Source organism: Myotis lucifugus, unplaced genomic scaffold, assembly GCF_000147115.1.
Source record: "Myotis lucifugus unplaced genomic scaffold, Myoluc2.0 scaffold_3, whole genome shotgun sequence".
NCBI classification, from domain to species: domain Eukaryota; kingdom Metazoa; phylum Chordata; class Mammalia; order Chiroptera; family Vespertilionidae; genus Myotis; species Myotis lucifugus.
This window is the reverse complement of record NW_005871051.1, coordinates 5,219,207-5,228,085: the sequence shown is the minus strand read 5'-3', so window position 1 is coordinate 5,228,085 and position 8,879 is coordinate 5,219,207. Positions and strand designations below refer to the sequence as shown.

Sequence of the window (8,879 nt, the reverse complement as noted above, 5' to 3'; positions counted from 1 at the left end):
CCCACAGGTTGAGAACCGCTGCTCTAGAAGATAGTCTACATTTCCCCCCTCCTCACCTCACATCCAGCCACTCAAGAATTCTGGTGCTGCTTTTTAAATCTATCTTGAACCCTGCTACTTTCCTCACCTTTCCTAGGGCAACCAATGACCATCTCCCTGTCCTGATCCTCTAACTGGGCTCCGTGCTTCCATTTGTTGTTTCTGTGGCCATGACTTCCCAGGCAAACAGTCATCTGAGCAGGGTGTCCCAGCAGAACAGTCCGCCTCCTGATGGAAATGGAAGCCCTCCCAGGCACCTGAATTCTCTGTGGCCAGGGGCGGTGGGAGGCAGTAGGGTGGGTGGAGGTAGTCATCTTCATCAGCAGGATTGTTTTAATCTTCATTTTATGGCATTTTCCTTAAATATCTGCCTTTCATTGGATAGGGATGGGGATTTGGGTGGTTTGAAAGATTCCAGTTCAAGAGCTCCCTCTGCTGTCAGTGTAGCAAAGTATGGATGTGTGTTTTTTTTTGTTTTTTTTTTAATTGGTTGGCTCTGTGAATGTTTCTGTGTGTGAATTTATCTCTGTGTGTGTTGACGGCACTGTTGGGAGGAAGGCTTGTGCATGCTTTGATTTTTAAAAAATTCTTTTGTCTTTAAGGATCCTAACTTGCTCACTCTTGCCTGCCCACCCCCACCTTCACTGCAGCTTTCTATAGGCCCTTCTCCCTTCCTATTTACCCCACCCCCACCCCATACACGACTTTTCTGGAAATAGTTGCTTTGCCAAGATGTTGCCTCGAGTTCTTCACACACGTGTTAAGTCTCTTCCCTGATTCTGCTCGGATCTACCAGGACTCCTTTCGGGTGTTGTTGCATGCAGAGCAGACTTTCTCTCTGATTTTAGGTCAGCCCAGGGCCTTTGCCCTCTTCTCTCTTCCCTGCAGTCTTCCCCAGACTGCCCTTCTCCCTGGAGACTCGGAGCAGCAGGAGCAGGAAGGTAGCTTGCTAGTTCTCCAAGTGTGTTTCTATTTAGCAACAAAAGGAAGAGTTTCCATCCGTAGGTGTCTGCAGAGTGTAAGTACTCACACTGTTAACTTCTGCTCAACAGCCCTGTGAAATAGGCAGAATGGGTTATCCTACTTTACAGATGAATAGACTGAGGTTCAGGAAGGTGTGCTACTTGCTTGCGGTCACCTGGTTAATAAATAATGGAGCCAGGTCTAGATGCCATCTCCTTCGAACCAGCCTTACTGTTTGTATTATCTATTCGTATCTGTGTAGACATTTTCAAAGTTATAGGCTTCCTCAGATGAAGATGGCCAAGTCTTCTCACAACACTTTCTCAACAGTTTAAGGTTTGCCACTTAATGCACGTATCACAGTGTAGATGCTCAAAGAGCTGGAAAAACATTAGCTGTGGAGAGTAAAACGTATATGCTGTTGGTAAACTAAGTCATTTTCAGGTAGGTTAACGCCAATGGCTCCACGAATCTAATGCGTCTTTGTTTGTTTTGTTATCGTATCATCTAGATTCATCAATTGGCAAGTATTAATTTGATGATAGCAGTGGTTCCCCAAAGAGGTCTACCTGTACATGTAATGGTCGTTGTCAGATGAATGCACACAAACTCAAGCTGCTTTACTGTGGCTTTGTAAATGAAGACCACTTCATTTTCACATGCTGATGCTTGAAGTTGATGGCATCTTATCTGGTGTGTCTAACAAAAGCAGCACCACACAGCCCCGCCGGCCCCAACACATTGGATTTCTGTTAAAGAAAGCATTCTGCTGTGTTTCCTTAAACAACCTCAGGATCTACAACAAGCAATGGCTTGGTTCTGAACAGAAACCCTCAGCTACTGAGGACGACGTCTTTTTGCCAATAGTTGCTATCTTGTTTATAAGGAAAACGCAGCCATTTTCTTCACTGTGTACACAAGCCCTGTAGAGCTGTTTGTTTGGTTTTCAGCAGAGACAATACAAAAATAAATTAGACTTCGATTGGGTTTAGGTAAGCAATCTTTTGAGCCACAGCTGTATTACTAACTGATCCATAATTGCTCTGCATTTATGAGGCACACAGTTTATCCCTTTGCTTGCCACACAATAGGCCGCGCAAGTTAAAGAGCTCCAAGTTTCAAGGACTGGCGTTTTGGGCGCCTGCCAGCACCGATCTGTTTAGCAAACAAGCTGGAGGGTGCTTATTAGTAGGTTGTGGCTTGCAGACCATGAAGCCCCTGGGGCCAGAGGCACTGATCAAATGGTGGATCTACACACCAGTGAGGCCACTGGATGAAAAGGAGAACAGCCCCGCATTGCTAAATGCGCTTCTCCTAGGCCTTAATTACGCACTGTAAACGATTTCTTTTGTAACTCTTTCTGTGGGTCCAGAAGACAGGCTATTAAAGATTAACCTAGGAACTATTTTTCAAATTAAAACGTAGACAATTCCGATGAGTTACGGCTCTATTATTCATATGACAAGAACGAGCCCTGGTTAGCCTGGGAAAGTGAAGAGTCATATTTCTCGTGGAACAAAATACATCTTATTTTCTCCAGTTGCATTTCTTTTCTTTTCTTTTTTTTTTTTTAAATTGCTAGTCTTCTCTGCCCCCTGCCTAGATTTTTGTTTCTATGGAGTGACTCAAGGTGGCTTGAGGCTTTCAAATTAATGCCTGGTAGAGTGTCACTGAGGCCTTAGAACAGTGGTTCTCAACCTTCCTAATGCCACGACCCTTTAATACAGTTCCTCATGTTGTGGTGACCCCCAATTTCATTGTTACAAATTGAACATAATTAAAGCATAGTGATTAATTACAAAAACAATATGCAATTATATATGTGTTTTCCGATGGTCTTAGGCGACCCCTGTGAAAGGGTCGTTCGATCGCCAAAGGGGTCGTGACCCACAGGTTGAGAACCGCTGCCTTAGAAGAATGAAGTGAGCCTGATCTATGTTACATCAAACAAAATAAATAAATCATCTGGATAAAATGTCATCTTTTGCTATTCTTGGTCTCACACATTTTATTCTTCTGCCCTCACTACTTTGGTGTAGATTTTAAGGGAATAGTATAGACTGTAATTCGCAGGTGTTGTTATATTTCAACTAGAGGCTTGGTGCACGAATTTGTGCACCAGTGGGGTCCCTTAGCCTGGCCTGTGAGAGTGGGCCGAAACTGGCTGTCCGACATCCCCCAAGAGGGTGCAGGCCAGGCTCAGGGACCCCACCAGTGCATGACTGGGGCCAGGGAGGGACACCGGAAGTTGGCCAGCTGGGGAGGGACCGCGGGAGGGCTCCAGGGCATGTCTGGACTATCTCACTTGGTCTTGCTCAAGCCTGATTGGCTGGACCCCAGCAGCAAGCTAACCTACCTGTCAGAGCATCTGCCCCCTGGTGCACATCATAGCGAGCGGTTGAGTGGCCTTAGCATATCATTAGCATATTACTCTTTGATTGGTTGAACGGATGACCGGGTGACTGGACAGTTAGCATATTAGGCTTTTATTATATAGGATGGAAGCTGTTTGGAGAATACAGATACATGAGTGGAGACATTTTTGAGTCAGCCCAGTATGTATGTAATTTCCGTGAATCCTTTTAGCAAAACCTTTTGTGTCTCTTGCTCAGCTATTGATTGGTTAATAGTTTGCTCTTTTGAAGTTAGAAGGCAACTGTCTATTAAATACAAACCTCATACATTTATGTCCATGTGTGGTGTACAGAAAGAGAGATTTGATAACATACAGAGCTACAATATTTGCTAAAATGGTAATGAGTGACCCCAACTATGATTTTCTTACTGCATCATTGACATGAACTCTGTGAGCTTCTACAAAATGTAGATGGCAACACGCCGTGCAGGGGGAAGAAGTACCTAGTATGCTGCCTGGCCCTCATGACCACTATGTCAGTCCTAGTTATGTCACTATTATTTACATTTACTGGCACTTTAATGACCAAAGATGATGGCATCTCCCATGGCCCGGCCAATTCTTGTGTTTCTTTATCACTCAAAGTTACGTCTACTGCACAGCCATCCCGGTACCATGTGTAGTTAGCAGTTTGGGACTATTTAGAGATGGATTTGCACTTACCACCCTACCCTCCACCTCCAGGGGCACAGATGTTCAAGTTCAGAGTACAGCCAGTGAGCGGAGAGAAGAGAATAATGCCAACTGGCTCGCCCACGAGCTGACCAGCGCTTTACTCATTACCTGAGCCAACTTGGGTGACTAATTTCGATAAAGAGAGAAATGACACTCAAAATATTCCACAGGTAAGGAAAAAATAAGCACTTTTATTTCCTTGGCTAGCCTTAGATAAACATTTATTGCATGTTGCAAGTATAAATCCTTGTTTTGAAACATTTTGCTTTGCATTAAGTTCTGCCTTTGATCAAGAACTCGCGGCGTATTAATGAGGCCTGGAGCTGCTGTTGCTAGATGAGTAAACTCCTCCTTGGTCAGAATTAAGACCAGTGCCATCTTCTATAAGGTTTTGGGAAAAAACAACTACAGCCAATGATTAAAAGGCAGCACCACTTTTAAAGATAAAAGTTTAGCATTAGCTTCGAAGTTCTGTAATTTAAAATGGAAAGTTTGTGGAGCTATAGGGAAGCAGGGTAAACCTCAGCTACAAAATAACAGGTTTCACATGTTAAAAATATCAATCATTGAACCCCAGTGAACCAGTTCTAACCCATCGCCTCTGATGTCTGGGTCTGCAACTCAGGTAAAGCCAGGACTTACAGGAAATAAGTCATATCCTTAATACTAATTACCCAACTTTGCCACATATTGCTCTCTAACCCTGTAATTTCACATTTCTATTCCATCCAAGGGACTGAGTTCCACGCTGGCTTTTATCTGAAGAGGGCAGGAGCACTTACAGGCTATACTGCATTGCAGCTTGTCATCTATGTAATAACCACGCATCACTTATCTAATTGTTATGGCCCAGAAAAATATGCTTTTCCTACTCATCTGGGGTCTGTTTGCAATAGTATAACTCCCGGTTTAACTTAGACTGAGTTTAATTCCAATATTATTTCACTTCTGTATATCAAAAGCATGCCTTGCATCCTGGCAGGTAATAAATTGGTATTGTTAAAACCTGTCAATCATATCAGAATACATTCTCCTACTCGGCCGTCGTCAGCTTGATGCACGGTAGATAGCTTATCAAATGTCCATGTGGATCCTTTCGCTTGGAGCGTGGTAACTGAGCCTATAGAATGATGCAACTCCATCTCGGGCTAAAGTGATGGCATTTTTGTACCTAGAATATAAAGAGGGTTTTCTCGGGGGTGAGGGCTTAGGTGATGAAACGCTTCACTGTGCAGTGCCAGCTCCTTGCCCACCCTCCCCCGCCCCCCCACCGGAGTGAGTTTAAAGTTGGGATCTCTGGGTTCGAAAGCTGACTGCGCTCCAGGAAACGATTTAAACTGCCGCGGGGTGTGTATCCTTCTATTCAGAGCGCAGGACAAAGATAAATAAATTGGACTCCCAGAGGTTTCCTTTTAGAAAACCAGTGGATTTTCACCACCAGTGATCAGACATCTGCTCCCACTCATGATGGACGTGGGGCAGCCCCTGGCTTCCTCCTGGGGCCTGCAGTACGTTTGGGGGACTTCTCTGGCTACTCCGGCACACCCCACATTCATTTTCAGTTTTTAGCTAAAATCTTCCCAATGGTCTACTAAGTATAACGTGGAGTTTTTGTTCCACGTTAACTACTCGTGCTCCACACAAAGACCTCTTCTCACATAAACAGTGAGGACGGGCCCATGAGCACGGCAGTGAAAGGGCCAACTGTGTCAGGTGGATCACCTCTCAGGTGCTGGTCTCCTTCCCCTCAACTCTACAACACTGTGTTTTGGTTTTGTTGTTGTTGTTATTAATCCTCACCCGAGGGTATTTTTCCATTGATTTTTTTTTTCGAAAGAGTGGAAGGGAGGGGGAGAGACACTGAGAGAGAAACATGGATGTGAGAGAGACACATAGAGCAGTTGCCTCCCACACATGCTCCAACCAGGGCCGGGGATCGAGTCTGCAACTGAGGCACATGCCCTTGACCGGAAACAGACCTGGGACCCTTCAGTCCTCATGCGATGCTCTATCCACTGAGCCAAATCAGCTAGGGCCAAAACTATGTTTTAGTGTAAGTTGTGTTGTTGTCACTTTTGCGTTTGTGAGCTTGTGTTTTGTGCCTGGTTTATGAAGAGCTCTTGGGTGGAGAAATTAGATTCCGTACTCCTGGATTAGGAACATGGTATTTTGAAACACTTATGAACTGAATCATGTTAATAGATTTCGATGTGTCTAGATTACGTAAAGATCTGCTTTCATTTCCCCCTTACACGTGTGTGCATGCACGAGCACACGACAGTTATATCGACGATCTTACCTTGATCAGCTGCACAGTGAGAATGGAGCTGCGTGGCAACTCTGGGAGGCTCTTAGCTCAGGAAAACCTGTGTAGTTAAATGAACGAAGATAGATGGACAGGTGGCCTGAACTAGAGATAGAAAGATGATGTTTGCGTGTGCAGGCGTGGGTCTTGGGTGGCTCTTGAGGTGGCACAGCATTTGGATAAAGGCACTTTTATCCAACCCAGGGCTATTTCCAAAGCCCTGTCACCGGAGTTATATTCTTGTCAAAGATACAAAAATGGTGATCAATGTTGGCTGAATACTTCCTCTGACAGGCCTGGAGGTTGGTGCTTCTCCTTGTGTTAGTATTTCCACTGTAGATAACTGAAGCTAATTATATCATATTACATTTTTAGGCTACTGTTTATTGATTGATTGATTTATAATGTGCTGACTTTTTAAATACATTTAAAAGGATAAGTAGTCCTTCCAATGCAGAGGAAAAGAACAGACATTGCTCTAGCACTAGGCCACTGTTTAGACTCCACATGGGTTCAGTCCAATCAAGATCAGTCGAGAGGGAAGGAAAGAAACAGCAACCGGATGAAGGAAGCACCAGCCCCACCAAGGAAGTACGAGTCAGCATGCGGTGTGTTTGAGGGAAATGATCATCACAGAAGGTTACACATCGGATGGGAAAAAGGAAAGCACAGGACCTTGGCCTGATGGTGAAGAAGCTTCAGTCCAACCACCGTCTACAGTTTAAGCCCATTCCTAGGTATGCCACCTGTCTTCTTACCACAATTTTAAAAAGTATAGACATTCTCTCAAAAATTATCCTTCACTGAATTAATAAATTTTAAAAAGATATTATATATCCTTAGGCATAGAAGCTAATGTTGCTTAGAGTTGGTAAGTGACTTTGCTATCCTATAAAAACTGCCCTCCCCCACTGTCCCTCCGCCTGCCCACTAAATGGATACCTAACCTGAGACTCAATAATGATGTTCTTGCTCAGCATTGTGGGTAATTGATCCAGGGGATTTGGAAATTGCCGGTGTTAACCAAGGAGAGGACAGGAGAACCAAGGAGAGGACAGGAGAACCAAGGAGAGGACAGGAGAGCCGTGTTCAGCTGGGCACGCCATCTGTGGCAGACCTGTAGAAGCTGTACCACAAGCAACACCTCCAGGTTCTTTCTGTAAAGTTGTGTAGAATATTTAAAAATGCTGTTGATGTCATGTCTGTGTGTATATGCCTTATTTAAGGTGACACACTTGAGGGGAGTTTAAATTTTACTGCTTTATCAAACATGTGGAACTTTAAGTCCATCGCTCTGACAAGTAAGATAGCGGCAGTGCTGTCTGTCTTCAGTAACAATTTCTGCACCCCACCTCCACCTCCATCCTCACCTCGCTGGGTAACCACACCTACACAGACCACGGATGTGTCTAATGAGTTGTGAAAGTTGTTTCTTTTGAAAACTGGGCTCTGTTCACCGTAGAATAATTAAGTAATCACTGCTATCGTGTGAATCCAGCCTAAAACATCAATGTTTGGTTCCATATGGGAACAATTTGGCATGGGAGATAATTACTGAGAGTTTAAATGTAGTTTAATTCTTTGGCAAGTAGTAACGACATCAGAGACAGTTACCAATCGTCACTCTAATTGCCTGATAGTGTTTATTAAGCACCCACTGACCACGAGCCTTGGGGTGTGGATTGTACAACTGGAGTGGGCATGACCTTGTCCTCCAGGCACCTGTAAGAGGGGACAGATGCAGGTCATCAGATGCACACACTGAACATTTCTCAGTCCTCCTGGTTTTCAAACATCATGACTTTGCTTGCTCCCACATATTCCTGGGCAAGTCACTGTAGACAACGTGAGCTCTAGGACGAAACAGGACAGATACTGAAAAAAGAAAAATGAAATTGGACCACTTTTTTACACAAAAGTAAACTCAGAATGGGTAAAGACCTAAATGTAAGACCTCAAACCATAAAATTCCCAGAATAAAACACAGGCAGTAAACTCTCTGACATCACTCTTAGCAACATCTTCTTGGATGTGTCTCCTCAGGAAAGGAAAACACAAGAAAAAATAAACAAATGGGAATACCTCAAACTAAAAAGTTTTTGCACAGCAAAGGGAACCATGAACAAAACAAAAAGAAAACCTACTGAATGGGAAGAGATATTTACAAATGATACATCTGTGAGGAGTTAATATCCAAAATATATAAGGCATTTATACAACCTTATGCCAAAATAACAATCTCATTAAAATGGGCAGAGGACCTGAACAGACATTTCTTCAAAAAGGACATACAGATGACTAACAGACTTATAAAAAGATGTTCAATATCACCAATCATCAGGGAAATGCAAATTCAAACCACAATGAGTTATCATCTCACACCTGTCAGAATGGCTATCATTATTAAAACAGCAGACAATAAGTACTGGTGGGGATGTACTAGTAGAGAAAAAGAAGCCCTCATGCACTGTTGGTGGGATT

At 43.7% G+C, this 8,879-nt stretch overlaps 1 non-coding gene across 1 annotated transcript; it reads right to left on the bottom strand.

The window, feature by feature from the left end:
• Positions 1-6,800: 6,800 nt before the first annotated feature.
• On the bottom strand, positions 6,801-6,920 carry LOC111828151. Its single transcript, XR_002831942.1, has one exon. It is a non-coding gene; the product is annotated as a small nucleolar RNA SNORA22 (small nucleolar RNA).
• Positions 6,921-8,879: the final 1,959 nt, after the last annotated feature.